Source organism: Cygnus olor, chromosome Z (genome assembly GCF_009769625.2).
Source record: "Cygnus olor isolate bCygOlo1 chromosome Z, bCygOlo1.pri.v2, whole genome shotgun sequence".
Classification (NCBI taxonomy): Eukaryota; Metazoa; Chordata; class Aves; order Anseriformes; family Anatidae; genus Cygnus; species Cygnus olor.
The window spans coordinates 24,279,232-24,294,858 of NC_049198.1; the positions used below are offsets into that span (position 1 = coordinate 24,279,232).

The 15,627-nt window shown below is 35.1% G+C and overlaps 1 protein-coding gene across 2 annotated transcripts in view; it reads left to right on the plus strand.

The window, feature by feature from the left end:
- ARSB (arylsulfatase B) overlaps positions 1–15,627 on the plus strand; it is a 64,985-nt gene that overhangs the window by 9,004 nt on the left and 40,354 nt on the right. The gene's annotated exons all lie outside the window — the stretch shown is intronic.

Here is a 15,627-nt window from a genome sequence, read left to right on the forward strand (position 1 = left end):
GGAGAATACAAATAATGGATTATAAAACTCTTTTCTTTGTTTCCAAACTTGGAATGAAGTGGAACCTTTCTGAAATACAGATGCTTGGCAGGGTTTCAGGAAAATAGATAATATTGTTTGGTTGGCAGTGGGAAGTCACCTTTCAGTGCTTAAAATTGCTTGTTTGTCCAGGCTTTACACATCGGGGCTGTCAAAATGGCAAATTCATTTTCTTTGAACACTATGTAGAAAAACAAAGCAAGCAAGCAACTGAAAACCACCTCCCTCCCAAAAGAAATTCAAATGCAAAAACCCAAACTCAAGTTTTGATTAAAATGAAGTGGCATATTTTGAGTTTATCAGCTGCTTTGTATAGCACTTGAAATCTTGGAACAACATTTTAAGTCCAAGCCTGTTTGCCTTGTAGTGGTTCATTTGTGTCCTTTGGTTCATTAGGTTTTGTCTCTAATAGAATTCAATAACTTTTTTGTACCTGTTTTTGTTTACAATGTTTTCATATTTAGAACCAAAAATAAACAACAAAGCCATATGGAAAATGATAGCAATGCTTATTCCATGTGGAAAAAATCTGCTCTTTGCTCATGGGGTCCTGACAGAGTGTTTTCAGTAATGTTTTTTCAGTACATTATGGAATAAAACTAAAGACATCTGAGCTGGAAGTTCAGAGAATGACTGAATTAGAGAGATATATTTATTTATTGTTTATAAAACATTTTCTTCCAAACAGAGTATGCCCTGCTTTTAACAGTAGTTATCATACAGTCAATTACAGGTACATTTCAACAAGAGTCAGACAGTCAGGAGAATCCAGTATCTGTCCTGTCTAATGGGACTTGTCTTGACTTAATAGATGTTTTAAACTGCCAGGAATGGAATTTAATATGATTGAAATGTAAGGAAATTGGGCCTAGATCAAGGAGATTGCAGGCAGTGATTCATTTTTTCCATTGTTCTTTCCTCAGTTCACACAACTGTTCTTTATAGGCATAAAACATTGCATGCATTAAAGACCGAGCTTCCAAAACAACAAATGTTGAAACCATTAAGTATCGGAAAAAAAAGGCGTGAAATCTATTTAGCTTTTCTATATTCTATCTATCACTTTTGCAGATGGTGTGTTTTAAAATGGGCATCAGAAAGTGGTTGAAAAGAAACTTGAGAGGGTCTGCAGTTGGGTGTCTTGTGCAGAGAATTATGCTATGTGAGATCTCTGCAAGTTATCTGCACAGCTTGCAAGTTTTTTATAACTGGGAGCGTTAGTGTGCATTGGTACTTATGGTATGGTGTTACCTAAAGTAATGATTTGGGGAGTTTGGTCTGCAGTCTGGCTTGAGATTTTTTTTTTGTAGTAAAACCAATGCTCCCGTGTGTCCTAACTGTAGGACATGCCCCTAACTCTTTTTTCATACACATTTTTTTCTGGTATACTTCTTAAACATATTTTCTCAGCTCTCCAGGGCCTACCCAATGCTCTTGTGGAACCTGTAGACCCTTCTCTTGTTCAATATGACAAAAGAAACACATTTTCCCATATGATTAGGAATTCTCTTCAAAATATTTCTTCCTCTCTTGCAGAGTTAAGAATCAGTAGGGTCATTTTAAGGGTTTGAATGAAGACTACAAGGGAGAATTTAGAGAAGGATAAATAGTATCGATAATTTTATTGAACTGTGGCTGCATGTCTCTTCTGCATAGTAGTTAAAGACACAGGACTATAAAAGCACCCACTGTTTTGTTATAAAGCAATGCAGTTTGATAAGTGTTGTTGGAGAACTGTAGAGGAAAAAGAAGTGAAGACCCTACTTTTGCAGTACATTTTACTAGATTTATTACTTTTCCCCTCTAGTTGTGACCAATATTCATATTTGGATGTTTGCATCTTACTACTTAAAATCCACAGAAAAAATATAGAAATTACAGTAATCATTTGCTATTGTTTGCTGTGCCACATAGCATTGCAACAAACATACAGTCTTCCCGTTGATTCCTTCACTGTTAAGTATCAAACCCAAAATGAAAGATGTCTGTTTAGTGGATGCTAGTATGACACAATCTAGTTCTAGACTAGAACGTGACTTACTCTTTGCTCTGCCAATATACTTCTTTTTGTTAAACTCTTGAGTGTTTCTTCCTATTAGTATATGTAATTGCTAAACCAAGATTCACTTGAAAACATGCCAGTTGGCAAATGGAACTATTGCACATTTTAAAAGGGCTTTGTAAATTGTGTAGAACTCCAGTTCCACTTTAAAAGAAATAAAAAGCCTGACAGAAATACTTGGCCAAGAATGAAGTACTCTGGTCATTAGTGAAGTCTCACCACGCCTCAGAAGTGTATCATGTAAATCAACATCTCAGGTGTCTTTTTGAACAGATTCATAAGCTATTTCTGCAGGTAAATAAAAGGGTGGGAGGAGGATAGTATGATAGTATGTGATCTTATATTTATGTATCAAGTAATAGATACAAGCAACTTCTAGACTGGTGCAATACAAAATAGAATTTGCTTTAAAAGAGCACATTTTACCCTGCAGATACAAGTACTTATACACTAATGGAATCAGTGGTGAAAATACAGTCACGGTCTAAGCAAAACAAGTAAAAATGGATGTTGCAGTGCCTTTGGTATCCATGGTTTTTTATTAATTTGAAATAAATAAATAAATAAACAAGAGATAGGGTTTGTTTTACTTTATGGAAACATAAAAGAATATACCTAGAACTTTCCTGAAGAGGACCTTAATTTAAAATAACCAAAGGTCATAAGAAGCATACAAATTTAGCTTAGCACTGTTAAAACTGGCTTGTAGTCCAAGTTTTGCTTCAAATGTAAACCTGTATTTGAGGTAAGAAGTTGGGATTTGCTGTGTATAGCACATGTTTATAGTTTTTGCAATATACGACGAGTGATTTGAGTAGAAACTCACCAGCATTAGAACACAGGAATCTGATTTCTGATTTAAGTTCTGTATTAGAGCAAATATCCCTTGTCTTATTTAACTTTCAGCTTTTAAATATTCTAAACAATTTTGAAGCAAACCCCCTTACCATTGTTTCTTCCAATATGTCTGACAATTCTTAAAGGGGAGTTAGCACTGCACTGTCTGGTAGTTGCCATGAGAGGGCTTTGAACAGTAAAATATGTAAATTTTTTTCTCTTCAAACCTTGGTTACATTACTAAGAGGAAACTACATAAATCCTTTCCATAATGGAGCATGTGACAGTGATGGCTGTTTTCACTCCAAAAGATGGTCTTTTTATTGTTTTAGAATTGTGATTAATAGAAGCACAAATTGTCTTAGACATATGTACTGATGTTTGTACAGTCTCTCTCATATACTCCTTTATTTTTTCCCAAAAACTTTATATTATCTTTCCCTAATAAAGAATTCTTTAGTCGATTTTATTTTATTTTGAGCATTTTGTGCTTTTTGTCTGATAAAATTATGTGTTTTTTTGCCTGTGTCTATATTCTACTTTGGTAGAAATCAGGGATCTGACTTCCACTGGACTTTCCTTGAGGGCTATTTTTATCCATATCTTTGTTCCTGAGTGAAATTCTGCTCATTCTCTTTAGTAGGTAAGGGACTTGAGAGAGACTTTTAATTCTAGATTATCCAAAACAACTAAAGGACAGATTGGTTAGAACAGTTATTATCTGATTGTGTTAGAGGTGCTAACTTTGAAGGTTGTGTATCAGACAGAATTTTTAGTAAGTCTGCTCAATTATAGATCTGAAGAAGTGCTTTAATCTCTCCTGTCAAGAAATTCTGAAAGGTTCAGTGTATTGCCAACAAGGAAAGTACCAGAGTATCTGCTTTTTTCCTAAAGAGGAAGTAAGCACATATATCTTGGTTGCAATTACCTTCAATGAAACAAGTTATTAGAGTTTGTGTACTTGCAAATATTACTTTTATATCTTGGGTATTTAAGCTTGTTATTATACAGATAAGAGGTGCATCTTATCACTGTACTTGCACTGATCACAGGTATTGCATGCCAGTGATAAATAATGAAAGGTGCATGTGTCTGGTGTTTCATATTCCAGTATTGGCTTTTGTTCTTTTTACTTAAACTTTTTCCACATTAGATTATGGGAGGTAAGAATAAATGTTTTTGGAAATAATAGAGTTTCTTCTTTCTAGTGCTGTGTTACACAGCCCATCTAGATTGATGCCCTAAGATGCAGATAATAGCAATGACTCATCGAGATGATTTTGTAAGAATATGTTATCAAAAGCAGAAACGTTGTCATATGACAAATCAATCTCAAAATGAAAAATGGGAAGGTGTTGATAGTCAAGAAATATAATGATTTTGGTTTCCTATTCTGAAGACATGTGAAAAACTAAAATGTTTTGTAGAAAATGTTTATTTACATTTGCTTTCTTATAACATTGAATTCCCCCCCCTTCTTTTTTCCTTGCAAAACCTAGCATTCCAAAATTGAGTTCCTGAACAGAGAATGACCTTGTCCCAGAGATATTCACTTCTTATTATGCTTTGCGTTTTAAATTCCACCATAAGTGGAAAACTGAATTTTTCTTCCTGTTTTGAGCAAATGTCAGTACTTGAAATGAAGTTCACTGGTAAATAAACCTCAGAAATTAATTTTGCCGGTGTCGCAAGCTGGCCATTTTTGATTAAAACTTTAACTGAGGCATGGTAACAGTTATTCTAGCTTTTTTTTTTTCTTGGTCTGAGGGGTAGTAAAGAATGTTGAAAACAGCTTATTTACATGTTAATGACATGTAATAATTTCACATAGCTGTTGAAATGTTGTGTTGAACTGTGTTTACTATTAAACTATACTAATTTGTTCTGTATGATAGTGTAAAAGAAGCCATTATACTATGTATCAGAATCTTCTACATACAATTCAATGATTTGGTTCAGTGCTCTGTCATTCATTGGGAAGAGTCCAAAGTTTTCTTAATTATGGCTTGTTTTACTTGCCTACTGCAGACGTATGAAAAGTTTGTCAGGTTATTCATGGTAGTTTTACATTAAAATTTGCCTTTGTATTTCTCTTGTATTTAGTGATGGTGAATGCTGGTGTAGACCTTACACAGCAGGGTCTGTAACTCTGAGGCCTGTTTAATTGCTGAGGCTGCTTAAAGTAAAGGCAGTTGCCTGAAGCTTTCTGCACTAGGATCCTATTGCTGTACTGGGAAAGAGATGGGATAAAAAAAAGGAAAAAGAATAGAATGAAAAAGGACATTGTGCATGCAGCTGTTACAGGACTAAGTTTGTATCTATTAGAATCTTCTATAAATTAAACGCATTTTTTCCACAAGATCAATTTTTTATTTATTTATTTATATTTTCCTGCATTAGAACAGTCAGGAGAGTAAACAGACAATTCTGGTAAGTTTAAAGAAAAAAAAAGTTGATTTATCTGAACACAACTCAGTAAAAACACGGTGCTCTGATGCATCAGAGGTATTATGTTCCCTTGATGGAAAATAAAAGCCCTATGGGTGTATTTAAAGCATGACAAAAATTACATGAGCAGAATTTTATAGGAGAAGGTGTGGTTTTCTGTTCCTACTGTGCTTCCAACAGAAAGACTTTCAGTAGTTCTTCCATCACACACACACACAAAAAAATCTCTATTAAGTGCTGAAAATAGAATAATGCATCATCAGTCATAAGACACTTTTTTGAGTGGCTTTTCTCTTGCGTATATTGACCCTTCCAGGTTACTCTTTCTGTATCATAGTGAAGTATACAACAGATGTTTTTTCATCAGCTGATCTTAACTAAATGACTGTGGTTTGTTTCATTGAAAATGTATGTTTCATACTAGCCATCAGAGTTAATGTGCTTACATTTTTATCACACTTGCAGCACAATTGGAAAATGTAGCAACAAATGGATCTTTCAAATTCATTATGGGGAAGCAGGGAAGAACATGAGTTCAAATTAAGGGCAAAGTTATTCTCTAATTCCTGCTGTGAGTAGCTTATCCGCAGTGTAGATCTCTGCTGTGTATGCTGTACTTTTTTTTTTTTTTAAACAAAACCTCAATGGGAGTTCCGTACTTGGAACATATACAGAATAAGCATTATTCATGCTGTGAAGATCAGAGGGGAGAAATTTTCCCCAAATGTGATCCTTTACTGCCATTATTGACAATATTCTCTGTTTAACTCTGAGTCACAATCATGAGCTTAAATCACACAAAGGAAAGGCTCTGAAGTCCTGGTTTGTGACCTACACTTTCAGCAAGAATGTTGAAGGTCAAAAATGAGATGCATTTACAGAGCTGTGTGTGAAGCTGTCTAGTGCTTACTCATATTGTGTCTGGCACTAGTAAATGCTATTTAATTCCCATTTGTATATACTGAATTCGCCAACAAAATATTAAAAGTTTTTTTTTCCTTAAAGAAGCAAAACCAAACAACTAGCTGCCTGCTTATATCACTGATACTAGTGACTGATGGTAGTGTTACATCCAAGCCATGTACAAGAATTCTGCATGCACGAGTTTGTTCATCAGGGCAAAGGCAAGAAAACTATGGGGATATGGGTTTTTATCCCATCCCATTCTCTGTTTGTCACAATGTCTACTTTTTGTTTAACTTGTCTAAGGTTTTCTGCCTGTTTTGTTATTCCAGTTGCTTATTCTTAGGTGCAAAATTCAGAAATTAGCTTTGTAGAAATATTGTAGGTTGCATGAGTCACTCTGTTGACTCACTGTTTTCAACAGCAATGAGACACTAGCATGGTCAAACTGGCTTCTTAAACTTTAAAAGTTACGTATGAAATAATTTCACAGTTAACTTTTAATAGACTTTCCAGTTCTGCTTCAGTGTGGATGGACCCTTACACTGGCCTCCATATGGTTCTGATTAGGTATAAGACTATGATTGCTCATAAAGCCCCAGTCCTTCAAAGGAACACAATAAATAACTTTTAACAGGTGTTTACAGAATTAAACTGTGGATGAATTGGGTATTCTGTCTTCTGCTATAGTTGTTACTCCTGTTAAAGTCTAGTTGTTGTGGATTAAAATAACCTATATGGTTACTGGTACTCAAAGATGAATTGCATTTGATTTTTTTAATGCAATTAATATAAAAAAAAAATCAAAAACTCAGTATTGCAAAGCAAATACAGAATTACACAAAGGAGGAGAAGAAAAGCAACATCTTCTGTAATCCAGTTTTGTGGATCATATTGTTCTGGATGGTTGTTAAGCTGCCCCTGGTTTATTTTCCTGTTTAGTAAATGTTCTATTAAAAGAATTGTGTTGCCTGGCTGATGATGGCAAAGTGATGGGATCACATTAGATACTGTGAGATGCAGGATTAGAAGAGAAGTCTGTTTCTGTTTTTGCTGTTTACAGCTCATTGTAAAATCTCGTAATGCAGTAGCACAACAAGAAAAGAAAAAAAGCCTTCAAAATATGCCAGTTTGTGTTCCTTTTTAAGCTTTCATCATTCAGAGCTTGGTTGTTGCACAGTGGAAATATATCAGAAATTTTAGAGGGAAGGAATTTACTCCTTCCTTATTTTACTAGGACTTGGTGGGTACAGCTATCCCTGATTGCCCTGCTTGTCTTAGAGGTGAGCAAGTGGTGAACTGTCTTTTACTTTCTATGTGGACTATATCCTAGTACATCACCACAGATGATGGAAAAAGATTAGAAAAACTTTGGGTAAGTTAATTTTCTCTGTTTTTCCTGATGATTCTTCCTTGCACAACCTTAAATATTTCTTCCTTGTCCTGTAAGTTGTTTTAGATGATGGCCATGAATTTACTGATACATTGGGTACCATTATATAATCAAGTACTATTAAATTTACTAAATATTACAATATAACCAGATGTATGCCATTTTTCTGATCAACTGGTCTCATAAACAAGATTAGCCAAAGAGATAGTCTTTTGTACGTTGCTCTTACTCTTTTTAGAACTTACTTTTCTTATATAACCAACTTTTCAATTTTGAATATGCAGGGAAAAGAGGAATAGTGTTTTATGTCACTAGGAATCACTCACCGTAGTGGATCTATACTAAATCTGTCACTTAAAGCACTGATTTATTTATTTATTTATTTATTTTTGTATCTGCTGTTATTGTGTTTTCTTATATAGCTTGATTTTATATTGTAGATCATATGAAAACAGTGATGGAAATACTTTTTGAAGGAATACTGAGATACAAAATTATAAATCATGATTTAATAGAACAAATGCTAAGTTTGAAATTTTGTACACATAGATATTCAGATTTCCTTTGTAACTGATTAATGTTGTTTGAAACAGCACAAAACCATCTCACAGAAATCTATCATGTGTGTTTAGAAATGCTGCTTGTCCAAGAGACTTACTCTGTCAGTCATGGACACCCCTTGCTCTATGAATCAATAAAGAAACATAAGGAAAACCCATCACTAATTTAGGAAGGAAGCATACAATACTGTCTGCTCTGGATTAAGCATTTGGAAGAAGCTGCAGATGTTGTAAGATGGCCCAAGTCAAGTGTTACCTGAAAAAGATTATTTGAATCCCTGCTGAGTTCTGAATCTGTTTTCCTCCTTTGCATTTTCTTTTTTTTTTTTTTTTTTTTCATACCTCTATGTTCACATGGAGTATGGCTTGGTTAGTACATCTGTTTTGTGTACTTGTGAATATTCCAGAATTAAAGTGTGCTCCAAATAATGTGTGAGTAAAGGCTAAACTCTACAGAAAAAAATAGAGCTTCCATATAAAAACTCAGCACGACTGTCTTTTTTATTCTTCTCTCTCTTCCACTTTCCAACATTCTATGTTATTCCTATGCATATGACATAATAGACTTGCACAAGGTTTCACTCTAGCATGTGTTAAAGCAGTAAGATTTTCCCTCTTCTTTAATTCATGGGTGAGTATAAACAGCAGAATTTACTTAGAACCTCAGAATACAGATGTGCTGAATGCCTAGGAAATTGTGCATTTTACAGATTTCAAGTGTAAAAAAAAATCTATCATGCATAAACAGTAGTTTTTGTAAATTACAATTATTTTAATAAGATACTGTATCAGTTAAGAATTGGTTGACTTTAAAAATGGAAGGAAAGTTTAGTATCATAATTTTTTGCTCCTTCCTGTAGATTTTCTTGATCATCCATTTCTCTAAGAAATGTTTAAAAGGGATTTAGACTTTTCATGCCATGAAATACAAATCTTTCTCTGGGGGCTTTGAAAAGACTCCCCCCTTTGGTGAGAGAAAGAATTTGCTCTTTTCTTTGAAGCATACGTAGTCACTAGGATTTTTTTTCTGGACTAAGTGGTTTCATCTGTATGACATTTCAGATTGATTATTGAGTAGGATAGAAGAGAAGGATTGATTCCAGTCACTGATTATCAATATACAACATGCAAAATACTGGAAAATGTGACTTTTGTCCTGCTGAAATATCTGTGCTGTCTCTTGAAAGAAAAAGATAAACAATCATATTTATGTAGCGGGATAGGATAAGAATTTTTAAAGTGTGAAAATCTCAGCTTTCTTCTGTGTTTTTGATTGCCTAGAAGAAATACATTTTTGATAATTCAGGACTGTGGCTTTCCAGGCTGGAAACATTGTTGCATGCATAAGAATCATCACATAGGTAAAATGCAGAGTAGACTGTAGAAGAAAAGATGAGATACTATCTTAAAGTCCTCTGATTTGAAACCAATTAAAGAAATCAGGTTGGTAAATAGCAAGAGATAAAAATGTGCAGAGGGAAAGATGAGCTTTAATTTTATGAGATGGAAAAGAGATCATGGATATATTTACGAAAATGTGATTGGATGAATGCACCTTGAGAACAAGAAAAACAAACAAACAAACAAAAAAAACACTAGGTTATAGTAAGAGTTCCTGAGAGATGATTTAAAAAAAAAAAACAAAAGTGGAAGACACTCATTCTCTCCCTCACTTCTTCAAAATGTCGAGGGAAGCAAGCTTTAGAACATACCTGGATGCTCAAGCAGAAGTAGCATGAAATAAAGATGTCACCCATGGTCAATCTAGATTTTTGGCAGGATTTTACCACATTAAATTGCAGCAGTGAATAGCAGGTGCAGAGGGGATATTGTAACACAGATAAGGAAGTCATCTTGGACCATGATGAAACAATCTGACAGAAGAAAACAAGATCCTTGGGACTGAGCACTGATTTACAGATGAGGGTCAAAAATAGAGCCTTCCCAGCTGTTGGGTAGAAGGGAAGACTGAAGTGACATGAGTGTCTGAGGTTACCCAGAAAAAAAGATAATTATATACATGGTGTATGTAAAAACATACACCAAGGGAACCTTTGAATGTCAATTGTAATGGAAAATGGTAAGGAAAAGTAGAGAAATAAACAGCAGCAGTGCTGATAGTCTAGGGGAGAGCACAGTGCATCCAGCATCTACTGGCAATCTACAGTATTTAGACAGATAAAAACAGAGAGAGTTTCAAAGTAGCTGTGTACCTTAGTCATGGATATTAAGATTTGGCTATGGATGAGTACCAAATCCTGTAAGCACCTGATGTAAAATTGGCTTGGAGACCCAATACCTCAGTGTATGTTTTGGATTTTTAGCTCTTCATACTAATGTTTGAACTAACAAGCTCGTTTTCCCTGCTATCATGAGGACCCTTTGTATTTCAGCTCCTTACAGCTCAGTCTTAATCTTTTATCTGCTTTTTCTATACATTCCTACTAAAGTTCTTCACACCATTTGCAAATTTTTGCATCTCTAGAGACTGTAATGTACCTTCAATGACTGGAATATCTGTCTCCTACTGTACATCATCTCTCCATCTTCAAATTTCTCTTTAAGCAGGAAGAAACAGCCACACTTACTATACCTGAACTTTGAGCAATGCTGCCATGTAAACTGTTGCCTGTGTTGGTTCTTGGGTTTGACCTCTAATTGCATTTGCTCATGTCAAAGTATAGCCAGAGCTTTGTGTACATTGAAGTGAATTAACCCTGAATTTCCATTAAGATTATAGTGTTGCTTGAACTTGGTTGGGAAGAAACAGCAGCAGTAATTTCACTTGTATTTTAAAGTAAATGGCTTTAACCAACTACATATAAAAAGAACCAATTCAGCAACTGCAGTATATGCTTTTCCTTATTAACTCCTTGAGGTCTACATAATTAGGCTATGCAAAAGATTACTGATCAATGCAGAGGACTGCATGTATTGGAGCACTGCACTGCATTTGATACCTTGCAAGAAGATATTTTAACAAATTAAAAGTGAAATAGTTGAAATATGTTGATATCTGATATACAAAATCTGATGACAGTATTAATAATTGTCTTGTTCAGTCTGCCTTTCTGTTTGCAATGCAACATTGCAACACGTTTTGAAATCAAATAAACATTTGTTATAAGAGGATCTTTAGAATGGCATCCTGTGCATGCTTTTCTGTCAAGTCCAGATTTTTATAATAGTATTCTTCTATTACTGTTCTCTTGGAGGAAAATACAAAAAAGAGGTTTCCATTTTTTTTTCTTCACAGAAAGCTGTGGCTGCAAATGATACAAAATTGTATCTTTCTACTTGAATGTATTGCAAGTTATGCTCCATAAATGTGGCATCAAGCTTTATACCAGTGCATTTGATTGACTGAAAAAGCAAAGCCTTTTTTTAAGAGAGTTTGTTTAATAATTACGCTTAACCAACAACAAATGATTCACATTGACTAGGAGACGTAAACTAGTGCCAGTCAACAGTTACTATTACAGGAAGTCAAGAACAACAGAAAGCAAAAATAAAAAAATGCATGCCTCAGGAACAGCTGTGTAGATAATGATGCCAATGAGTGAGACAGAATTAGGGGCTTCTTCTGCCCACAGGTCTCTTTTTCTGCCTATAAGTGTTTTTCTGCCCACTGTGCTTTCACAGTTGATTGCCCCTGAGGTATTTCAGCTGCATTCAGGAAATGCATGTGGCTGCATTGTAAATGCAACTTAAATGTAAAATAAATGTAAACTTAATTTTTTCTTCATTGTCTTTCTTATTTGTTAAAGTAGCATGGTGACCAAGCCCTTTCCTCCTGCTAGCTTGATTGCACTTAGCAAAAGCCAAGGTAGCTTTTGGACCATTGGTGAATGGGCAGTAGACATTGCCTTGGACATTGCTGAATGTACCTATATAAGACCAATGTATTTTCCACCTTGTCAGTGAGTGCTGAATAATCTTACGTGTTTCATTTCATTTCATTGTCATCTCTAGGAGAATGGAAGTATACAGGAGACAAAATGGTTACCACAGATCACAAAGTAATTAACTTTTTTTTTCCTTGAAGTTTAAGACTAGTGTTATAAAGATTTTTCTCAACTTTATAATTCTGTTCCGTTATATGGTTGGGAGAATTGTCAGATGGAATTTCAATTTTTGTGTTTTATGTGTTTGGTTTGAGCCTAGGGACAAATACACTTATGAAGGTACTTGCTGCCCTTTTTTCATATGCCCAGTGTGGCAGGTAATAACAAAAGAGTTCTGTTTCATTTTTATGTTCATAGGACAGCAGATGTGTATTTCTTTTTGCTTGTGAACTGTGCCAGGATTTCTTGGGTATGGCTATAGCCCCAAGTGATTAAGAACTCAAGTCACTCCTCTCAAGGAAAAGTGATGTGAAAAACAGATGCAAATGTGTCCAATTGCATGAATCAAGTCATAGTTTGTAATGTGTAAGAGCAGTGCATGTGTCTACACTTAATATTAAAAAGGAAAAAAAAAAAGACATCTGGCTCATAGCAGATGAAATATAAAAACCACAGACACATAGGCAGAGTTGTGCTATTGCTAGACAAGCGAGGAACAACTGAAATGCTCATGACACTGAATTGTGGCCCTGACACTCCTGTTGTTATGGGTGAACTTCTTAATTCCCTGTTTTGGTTGTGGCTGTTCCTGGGCTGGCTGGGGAGTTCCGACACTGACCAGTTAACATTGGCTGCAGGAATTGTTATTGGAATGGCTGACAGCTGTCTGCCAGCCTGTCTGCACAGCCTTCCTGTGCTCGCTGCTGCTCGGCTGCACGCTGCTATTGTTCATCTGGAGCCTTTCTCTTAAAATCTTTCCCAGCTGTATCCTGATACGCTAAACCACTTAAATTAGCTCCAGATTGCTCTGTTTATTTTGTGTGAGATAAGTGACAAAGTGCAATCCTAGCAGTCCTCCTCAAGTAAACACAGAGGAAAAAGAGGGTACAGGATATTATGATGGAAGAAGCAGATTCTGGACACAAGCATGAGGCTTTAATGTATGTAGATTAGTTCATTTATCTCTGCTGTTTGCGTGTAGTTGTAAGTTTTGGCAGCTCCTTATCCCTGGAAGTGATTTTTTTCTTTTTCCTTTTTAAAGAAAAAAAAAAGTGCTAGGTCAATGTAGTATTCCTGCCTGCCCCCATCCATCCCCCCTCTCCCTTCCCCCCTGCCCCACCACCACCAAAAAAAAAGAGGAATTAGGAGAAAAGTGAAACAATGATCCTCTAAGGCTGGCAGTCTTCCCTGCAATCCATGCACATCTTAAAGCTCTTGCTGCATCTGAAGTCAGGGAAATCTGTTGTACATGACTGACCAGCCATAGATGCAAAATCAGTTTTAGGCTGTCTCCTGTCCTCACATGTTAGAGTTTGCTCATCTTCTCTTACCTTACAGCTGCAACTTAAAGCACAAAACCATCAGGCCCGAGGTCAGGCATTTTCCATACATCTGGAAGTATAGATGCATTAGTTTTGGCTGATTGGAGCTTATACAGGCTGTCTGTAAATACAGTAACAGTTGCTGGACTTCCTGCTTTTTTCCTCCAAAAGCTGCTATAAATGTGTCCTAATTAGATCCATTACGTTGTTTGGATAACAGCACTAGAATTGTTGTAAGAGAGATCACACTGCTTCCAGAAGCAGAGGAAAAAAACAAATATATTCCAAATAAACTTCCGAATGCTTTTACTGAATAAAAACACCTAGATGTTGCCAGCTATTGGACAGTTTCTGGCACCTACAAGTCTTAATGCTTGGAATTTGGTGCTTCCTAGCATACTCCCAGTCATTTATCAGCCCTATCTAGTCCTTCTTTTATGGAGGCTTGTCTGTCTACCGTATGAACATCTCTCTCCTACTTGGTAGGAAGAGAGGGGTGTGCACTTGAAAATAAAATGTGAATTTAAACATTCTTCTAAGTTAAATTACCCCCTGATTTTAAATGAAAAGAGAGAGCATATGGAAAGGTCTCCATTGTTCCTTTTAGCAAAGAGAAACAACTTTATTTCTTCTCTTGTCTTCACAAAGCAATTTGTTAATCAAAAGCAAGAAACTGTAGTAAGTACTATGAATTAATATTGACCATATTTCCCCTTCAAACATTTTGTGCACATATTTCATGCTAGATTATGTGCAGGTGATGGCTTTAGTGTGTCAGCAGACTTTAGTTGCAGGAGTAGCAGGCGCTTAAAAGATCCCCTTTTCTCTTTATTTTAAAGATGCTTTAATTTGATAATGTATTGAACTGTCCAAGACTGCATTATAAAATTAAACAGAGTTGTGTTGTTGGTTTGTTTTTTTTTCCTGGTCTGTACTCACTTTTAAAATACTGCATGGCTTTAGACAAGCCTTTCAAACAGAGCTTGGCATGGTTTATATATTAGACAGATGTGTGCTAGATCAGCTTACTGCAGGGGCCCATGAGGAGAAATTTAAGGGTATGGGAGTTTTCTCTTACAGCTTCAGAAAATTCAGCGGTTGAAAAATGTAGGAGGTTAAGCACAGGTGAAAAATAGAAAAAAAAATCTTCAGCATCTGAATGCTGGTTTTGAAAAGTACTGCACATACAGCAAGAGTATTTTACTAGTATTTTGTAACAGTTTTCAGGAAAGAAGGAGATCTAGATGTCTGTTACTGAGAGCCAGAAATGTTAGGCTAGATCTTCTCTTTATAGACTCTAATTACACCAGTACTTGATAAATTATTAGAGGTGAATACACTTGTGATATCTAATTACATCTATAATATTCTTGATGCTTAAATTTTCTCTTACTTTGCCCTTAATGTAGGTACATTACTTAAAATGCTTTCTTTGTGCTTGATTTTGAATAGGATAATAAAGTGGTTACATAGTCAAAAGACTTTCTTGGCACACATCACTTGATTTTTTTTTTTTATTTTTTTTTTATTGACTCCTTATCGAATACTTTGTTAAAATGTTGGTTGGTTATTTTTTGCTCTGTGTATGAGTAAGTATATATTCATACAAGTCTGTTAAACTTTTGGATGGCTACTCTAAAAAGTAAATGCATTTTTCCAACTGGATATGTATTTAAATTTAACAACATTCTGATCATAAAATATTTTGCATGTTCATATTTTTGAGTTATCAAATAGTTTTATTCTTTTGTTACTTATTGCTAAAATTTATTTTTGCAGAACTTGTTGTACTGAGACATACCGTACTAAACAGTCCAGAAATGCTTGTCTAGTGCACTGTTGTACTGAAAGTTTTTGTGTGTTTGATTGTGTTTTTGTTCTTGTTTGTTTGTTTTCTGTTAAGACTGTTACATTTCTTAAAGGAAATAACTTATTACATGCTGTACTTTGCAGAATTGTCATTATAAACATTTTCCATATTGTTGGATCACTTTTTGTT